The following is an 8636-nucleotide window of genomic DNA, read 5'->3' on the forward strand; positions in this document are numbered from 1 at the left end:
CATTCACACTTATCAAGAAACGTCAAATCACTTCTGAGGTCTCACTACTCTCCAGGTATTCAGTGAGCACTTAAACAATGCAGGCAATTCTGTACTAGCCAGGAGTCCTTATGAATGAAAGTTGTAGTGTGTGGTCTTTACTGCTGAAATGTAGGTTATAATTATTCACTCAAATTAGTATACAATCAGGTGGAGTGCTTCAGAGTGCATCTTTACAGATGTCCTCATTATATTGTCTAACATCAAAGTGTTATTGTTGTTTTTGTGTGCCATTGAGTTCATCTGACTTGTAGTGACCTTATAGGACAAAGCAAAAATACTCCATAGGGTTTGAAGGCTGTAACCTCTAAGGTGGTAGATTGCTAGATCTTTTCTCCCACATAGAGGCTGGTGGGTTTGAACCACCAACCTTTTGATTAGCAGCTGATTGCTTAACCATTGTACCATTAGAGCTCGTAATGTCAAAGTAGTTATATTTATTTTAAACATGTACATTTCTGAGATAAAATCAGGTACTTCTTATTTTGGACTTGTATGTATAGTGCTGGTATGAATATTCATGTACATGTTTCTGTCTGGACATATGTTTTCATTTCTCTTGGACAGATTCCTGGGAATAGAATTACTATGTTATATGGTAAGTTTATGTTGAACTTTTTAAGAATCTTTCAAAGTGTCTTCCAATGTGGCTGCATCATTTTTCTCCTGTCCGTTCCTGTACACTACTGGCAGAATAATATATTTAGAAACGTGCCTTCCGTTATCACAGTGTCTTTTCTAAAATCCTCCAATGACTCTCTAGGACTCATGGCTTAAATAGCCTTAGAAAGCATTTCCTCACCTACCTTCTGATTTTTCCCAGTGTGAACCTTTTCCTTTACCCAGGTTCTCTAGACATGCTTTCAGTAAATGCTGATTTCTGTACACCCTTTAGTGTTGTAAAGGTCTGATTCCTTAGCCTTCTTGTCAAGTAATTAGTAATCTGTTAAAGACAAATAAACATATAAGCAACAAAAATCCCTTATTGCCCCCAAGATTTGGCTATTTAAAGAATTCCAGCAATTTATCTGTACTGTGTTTTTCCAGGAGGTCCTGGATGGTACAAACAGTTGACAAGCTCACCTACCTAACTGCTAACTGAAAGACTGAAGGTTTAAGTTCACCAGAGACACCTTGGAAGAAAGGCCTGGTGATCTACTTCCAAAAAAATCAGCTATTAAAACTCTTAAGGAGCACAGATCTACTCTGACATGCATGGGGTCACCATCAGTCAGAATCAACTCAATGGCAATTGGTTTTTATGTTTTCTCAAGTTGGGTATTTTCAAAACAACCCACTTCCAAATTTGCTTTATACTTAACAAAGATTCTCTGGCTACCAGTGTAGTGAAGGAAAGTTGTAGGATTAATTCCCCAGTGGGAAAAAAACAAACATATCTGGCTAAGCATCTCCCCCACAGGGTCTCAAAACCAGACCTCAGCTCCATTTGTTCCATAGTTGTTCCTGCCAGAGGGTCCGGGGCCTCTGGCTAAGACAGGGCTCTCAGTGTTAGTTCTGGGGCAGGGATGGGCCTCTATGGTGAAAATCTTTTTTTCTGGGATCCAGCCTTGTCATATGCTTCTCTTGTCCTACAAGTATCACATACAAACCTTCTCTGGGCTGTTGTAAATGCTTCCGACTGCTCTGCCCCTCCTTGATGATCTTTGCTTTTAAGGCTGCGCTTGGACATCCATTCATCAGCCATCTGCCTCCTTCCACAGTCAGGGGGCTTTGGTTGCTTGTACCTTCCTTCCCTTACTTCTTCAGCAACTACACTAGCAGTGGGATTCATCGATGAAGTGGCTTTGGAGGAAGAGAGCCCTAAGATTAAATCCTGGTTCTTTGATTTACTAGTTATTTAGTGTGAAGGTCATCATCTATACATTAAGGATAGTAATTCCTACCCTGCAGTGTAATCATGTGGATAAAGTACAATTACACACAGAAGACTCATTGTTCAGTGCCTGGCCCAAAGTAGGTATCCAATATGTTTTTGCTATCTATGATATCTTTTGCTATTTTTTGATTATTTTTAAGCCAAAGCAGTGGGATCTGGGGAGCTAATGGTTGCTTTGCGTTGATTGGAGAAATGAGATCTTTCTTCCCATTGTCATCTTTGTGGGTGTAGGGGTAATGACTACCACCCATGTTTTCCAGTACTCAGTCACAGCTGTTACTCATAGACCACACCTGGTGTACCTCTAGGACCCATGCTCTCACTTCAAGATGAAAGTTAGAAAAGTGTTGTTGCTTCTTACATTTGCTGTTGTTGGTGTATTTGCTTATAAAAGCATTGCCACTTTCCCCACTGATATTATACTATTCTGTCAAGAATGCTTATTCAGCACAGTTACTGAGCATCTGTTGTGTGTCAGGCACTCTGCCAGTTGCTGCTGATTCAGTGGGGAGGAAAACAGGCAAGGTCTTTGCCATCTTGGAGCAGATACTCTTGTTGAGGAGACAGGCATGAATCAAATAATCTCACAAATAAAGGTAAAACTACAATTGAAATGACGAGAAAGAGAGGCTTTTAGTGTTACGAAAAGTATAAAACAGGAATTTTGATGTGCTGTGGAGGGAAGTAAAGAAACTGCCCTTGATAAAGTACATTGAGGATATGAAGGATGTGAGGAGTTAATTAGATGAAAGGGAGAGAGTAGAGAGTGTTCCACGTAAAGGAAAACACACAAACAAACAAAAAACAGGTCCGGCGCAGTACTGGGAGGAAACATGGTGACTTTAGATAATGCGAGGCACAGAGAGCTAAGGGAAACATGGAGGAAGAGGATACTGTAGGGTGGGTGGGGCTGGACCAGACCTGGTCCTATAAAGATACTGGTCTTTATCCTAAGATCAATGGAAAACCATTGAGGAAGGTGTGGGTTAAGTTTGTGTGTCACCTTGGCTTGGCCTGGTTGAGTGGCTGGGAGCTGGATGTCATATTCTCCATGATGAGACTGGTAATCAACTCCATGGTGGAATCTATGGTGAGCAGCTGAATAGCTGCCTTAGGGTTGCGGTCTGCTTCCTGTATATAAGGAGAAGCCTTGGGGAACGGTCTGTAGCTTATGGCACACTTGAACCCTGCATGTAGCTATGTCGTTGTTCAACACCCTGCCATGCTCTGCTGACCTTGGGACTTTTAATGGACTTGAATTAATGGCCTACCATGTGGTTTGGTAACATCAGAACTGTGCCTTTTTACTTGTCAACCTTGGTCTTGTTAGTCTCAGCAGCCAGCAGCTGTCTGAGTGAAGAAAAGCCTCTAGCTCCAGTGGGCCTGGAGCAGGAGGCAGAACTGAAGCCCAAGGTTGAGGGGCTTTCTCCAAGCCCCTAGAGCCTAGCGCTTTGAACTCAGACTTAAAGCCTCCCGAACTGTAAAAGAGAATAAATTGTTTGTTCAAGCCATCCCATCTGTGGTATTTCTATTAGAGCAGTACTAGGTAACCAGAACAGACGGCTGTTAATCAGAGAGTGACAGGACCTGGGAAGCTAACAGTGGTTTCTGATTTGAGGAGAGTGCTAAAGATTATAGGAAGATATTTGGACTCCATTGTTCTGGTTCAGATCAGAGAGGGTGGTAGTGGTAGGTTGGGATAGAAAAGGAGAGAAGTAGACTATTTGCTGAGGAGCTAATATTGTCAGGGGTTGGCAGTGGACTGAGAGGGAGAGAGAGAGGAACCTAATGACTCCTACATCTGCATGGATGGTGGTGTCATTCCATATAATTGTGTGGTGGTGATACCATTCTGTACAATTGGATGTGTGTTGGTACCATTGGTCAAGAAAGGAATTCTAGAAGAGGACCTCACTTGGGGATGGATGAGATGGGTGGAAGGAGCTCTGGTGGTGCAGAAGTTAAGGCATTTGGCTGCTAACCAGAAGGTCAGCAGTTCAAACCCACCAGCTGCTGTGTTGGAGGAAGATGAAGCAAAATCTACGTCTGTAAAGATTTACAGCCTTGGAAACCCTAGGGTTGCTATGAGTCGGAATTGATTCGATGATATTGGGTTAGATTTTTGGTTTGAGACAGGCAGAGGAGATGTCAGCTTGGTTTGGACATATTTAATTTGAGCTACCATTAAGATGTTTAAATATAAAATTGTCAAATAGAGGGTTGTTACGTGTTTGAAACTCATCAGAGGGTATGGTTGTGTGATGAAAGTGCTGATTTGGGTTGACATTGTATAGGGATAGGATAGAGGATCAAACTGAACCTTAAGAAACTATGGCACTTAATGATTAGGTCAAGGAAGATGAGCTCAAAGAAGCAAGAGAGGTCTAGCCAGAAAGGTAGGAAGAAAACTAGAAGAGAGTAAAACCATAGTAGCTCAGGGAGTAGTGTGATTCAAGAAGAAGGGAATGTTGATCAATGTTGAATGTTGCTAATGTCAAGTAAGTTGAGGACTGAAAATGACAGTTAGATGGAATGGTGGTCAAGTGAAGTTACACATGAGGCCAGAGGCACCCCATAACCCTCCCCTCCTCACTTTGGCACCCTATAAATCTCAGAACCTGCCCCAGGAAGGCAGAGCTTCCAGTTTGCTGGAATAGAAATTAAGCTGGGTTATAGGAAACAGATGAACTATTTCTTGCACACCAGAGTTTGCAGTAAGGTTTGTACCTACTCTTCAAATGCTGAAAACAGTTTCATTCAGCAGACTTTATTAGATATTTTATATAGATCCTAGGCAAGAGGTGTTTCATGCCCTGAATATACTCACAGAATAGCCTGAGAAAAGAGAACTATAATATGTCTGTAACTGTCACCTAGGTACAGTGTGCTCCGTGGGAGCTCTGGTAGCGTAGTGCCTAAGGCACTTGACTGCTAACCAGAAGGTTGGCGGTTCAAACCCACCAGCCACTCCTTGGAAGGAAGGTTGGGCAATCTACTTCCATAGTGATACCGCCTCGGAAACCCAAGGAGGGGTCATTATGAGTCAGGTCTGACTCGATGGCACATAACAACAATAACAGGTACAATGTAAGTAAGGATCCTTAAAAGAAGCACAAACTGTTGGAATTCAAAGAAAATTCTTACTCTCACTGCCACCAGGTTGGATCCAACTCATAGAGACCCCTCCTTGGGTTTCTAAGGCGGTATCACTATGGAAGTAGGTTGCCCCATCTTCCTTCTGAGGAGTGGTGGTGAAATTCAAAGAAGAGGATGCTTAATGGATGAAGTGAAATGCACAATCACAACCACAAATGTGAAATGTACAATAAAAAAATCAAGCATATTTTAGAGCAAAAAGCCTTCCGGAAATCTGAATACTGTACTGTCTGAGATAATTAACACCTTAGGATTTATTTTAGAGTGCCACTGATAATAACTCATCAGTCTTTCTTAGGTGTGATTTTTTCCCTTGTACTTTTCCAAACAAATTTTCAAGTCCCTTTTCAAAGGTTTGTTTACAAGGTTGAAATTTCGAAAAAATTTTTTCTGAATATTATTTAAAGATACAACATTTATGGCTCACATGTGCCAATGATAAGCAAAATTTAACTGAAGTATCCAAGAAGTCAGTACTGCTTTGGGTGAAAAATAAAGCTTATGAAAAGAATATATTTTGGTCTGTTCCTCTTTTTCTAGCTTCTTTCAAACTCACATATTGAGTTCAGAATTTAGAGTCTAAAATGATCAGATTAAAATTTACCACTTGAATTGACACTAGTTTTAAAATACAACTTTGAGAAATATTCCTATCAAACAATTAGTTTTCTCTCTTATGCAGTGGTAAACCATGCATTTAAATATTTGAGTAGAGAAATATGATTTTTTTTGGAAACTTGTTGGTATTCCTATTGAAAATTAACCATACTTAATCTAATTTAATACCTTAATTTAATTTAAAATGAAAATATAGCTCTGAAAGACACTGATTTTATTACGCAGAAGAGATTTGATAGGTGGAAATCATGAAACAATTAAGCTGAAGACTACGTGTTATAGCAAACTGTGTAGAGTCCATGAAAGCCCCTTTGACCAGCATCTGCCTAAAAAGCAAACTTGAAAAAGTACTTTATCAGCCTTTCCCTCTGAAGCTGCATATCCTGCTGCAAAGGGATCACCTGGATGGAGTCACATCTGTTCTTTCTCTAACTTTCTCTTCACTCAGGAGTTCTGATGGCGTAGTTCCTAAGGCATTTTACTGCTAACCAGAAGGCAGGAGGTTCAAACTCACCAGCCACTCTTCAGAAGAAAGATTGGGCAATCTACTTCTGTAGTGATATCGCCTTGAAAAATCAGGGAGAGGTTGCTATGAATCGGATCAGATTCAATGGCAGTGAGTTTGGTTTTTCTGGTTTGGTACCCTTTACTCATGCCCCACATCAGCACTGAGAAGATTCCAGGGAAAATTTGCAACCCTTATAATAAACTCTTAATTTTCCTGTGTTGTATGGGTGGGGTGGGGTGGGGAAAGTAGTTGTTGGGTACCTTTTGGAGAATCTAATAAGCAGTATGGATCCTCTTCCCTGTACAAAATGCATATGTATGGGTTCAGAAGGAGAATGGCTTTTAGGGCCAGGGGCTACGTGCATCCTTGAGATCCTGTCTTTGAATATCAGATTAGAATCTTTTTTTCCTCAGCTGTCCTGGTTACTAGCATCTGAAGGAGTATGCCGAACCACATGTCTTGTTCTAGCATTCTCCTGCTTGACAGCAGATGACGCTACAGTAACTGTTAGTAAATTCAGTGTCTGCTACCTTTTGCAGTATGAGGTCAACTGGCTCCCACTTACCCAGATTAACCCAATCTGTCACTCCTCCCTGCACTGATGCTGTGTTCCCCATCATCCCTTCTAGCATGTCTTCTTTGCTATCATGCACGTGCCTGATTCTCTGGGTGTGCTTTTCACCTCCCTCTCAGACCAAATTCTGAGCATCAAGGTTTAGCTCAATGCTCATTTCCTCCATGAAACAATTTCTGATTAGTCTATATATATATATATATAGTATTAGAATTTGTCATTTACTCTGGCACCAGTTTTCTGCCGAGCTATATAGTGTTGCCTGTATGTATTTCCTTAATTAGAAAGTATATTTATTGTAGAAGCTATGATCTAAAGTGTCAGTGTTAAAGTTTTTATTCCACTTCTGCAAATCAGTGGCAGTGACTAGCTGTGGTGTGTGTGTGTGTGGTGCGTTAAGAATATACTTCCACGGTCAGGAATTCAAAGAGATAGAGAAAGGAGCAGAGAGAGTTTGAAACAGCCTTTTCCCATGTGATTCTGATACCCCTGCCTTCCTCTGCACCTCTGCTCCTACTCTTTTACTGTCCCTCTCCTGCAGAGCATCACTCGCTTTTGCAGAGTGGCTTCTGGGATAGCCTGAATTATATGTAGGTAACTTGTTTTACCTCTCCCTTGCCCACATGCCTTGGTTAAAAATAAAATTAAGCCAGAGATTTAGAGGGGAGGAACAGAAGAAGAAAAAGGGAAAAACTAGAGAAATGAGATGAATTGTCTGTGTTCCCTCTACACACACATACACGCACACACATGGGTACACATATACCCACATAGACACATACACACACATTCTCATCCCCTACCTTGGGCTAGAGGACTTTGTTAGGCCAATTATTCTTTACTCAAAATGGATTTGGCTCATGGTAAATGTAGAGTTCATATTCCAAAAGACTAGGACTCTACCTCACTGTAATAATATGACTTTTTCTTCTCTTTCAAAGGAGAAAAAACTTTATATTATTCTGCCAAGGACATGTCTTACCTATGCTAGGTTGACAACCGTCTGTTTCTCCATTGCTTTAACCATTCCTGCAGACCTTCAGAGTAGGACAATATCACATAGGATGTAGAGAACTCTCACACAAATGGATTTAGTTGGATTCCTCCACTTTCCATGTGACAAAGCAGAAGTCCAGAGAAGCAAACTGGCTTGCCTAAGATGAAGGTTAGCTGTAGAGCTGGAACAAGGACACAGGTCCCTCAACTTGGAGCCATCATTGCTTAGTTTTCTTTAGTTTTATGGCCTCAGCCTATCGCTCATCTGTGAATTTGTCATATTATGGTGGCTTGCAGTTCAAAATGAGAAGAAACAGATGCAAACATTGATTAATAATCAGAATGTGGAATGCATGATGTATGAATGTAGGAAAATTGGAAGTTATCAAAAATGAAATGAAACGTATGAAGAACAATATCCTAGGCATTAATGAGCTGAAATGGACAGGTATTGACCATTTTAAGTTGGACAAACATATGGTCTACTATGCTGTGAATGACAAATTGAAAAGGAATTGTGTCGCATTCATTTTCAAAAAGGACATTTCAAAATCTATCCTGAAATACAACACTTTCAGTGATAGGATAATATAATATGCCTACAAAGAAGACCAGTTAATATGACTGTTATTCAAATTTACACACCAATCACTAATAACAAAGATGAAGAAATTTAAGAATTTTTATCAACTTCTGCAGCCTGAAGTTGATCAAACATGCAATTGAGATGTATTGATAATAACTAGTGCTTGGAATGAAAAAGTTGGAAACAAAGAAGGATCCAAAAGGAGCTCTGGTGGCATAGTGCCTAAGGCATTTGACTGCTAACCAGAAGGCTAGCAGTTCAA

Source organism: Orycteropus afer, unplaced genomic scaffold (assembly GCF_000298275.1).
Source record: "Orycteropus afer afer isolate SDZICR_OR568_19922 unplaced genomic scaffold, OryAfe1.0 scaffold00087, whole genome shotgun sequence".
Classification (NCBI taxonomy): Eukaryota; Metazoa; Chordata; class Mammalia; order Tubulidentata; family Orycteropodidae; genus Orycteropus; species Orycteropus afer.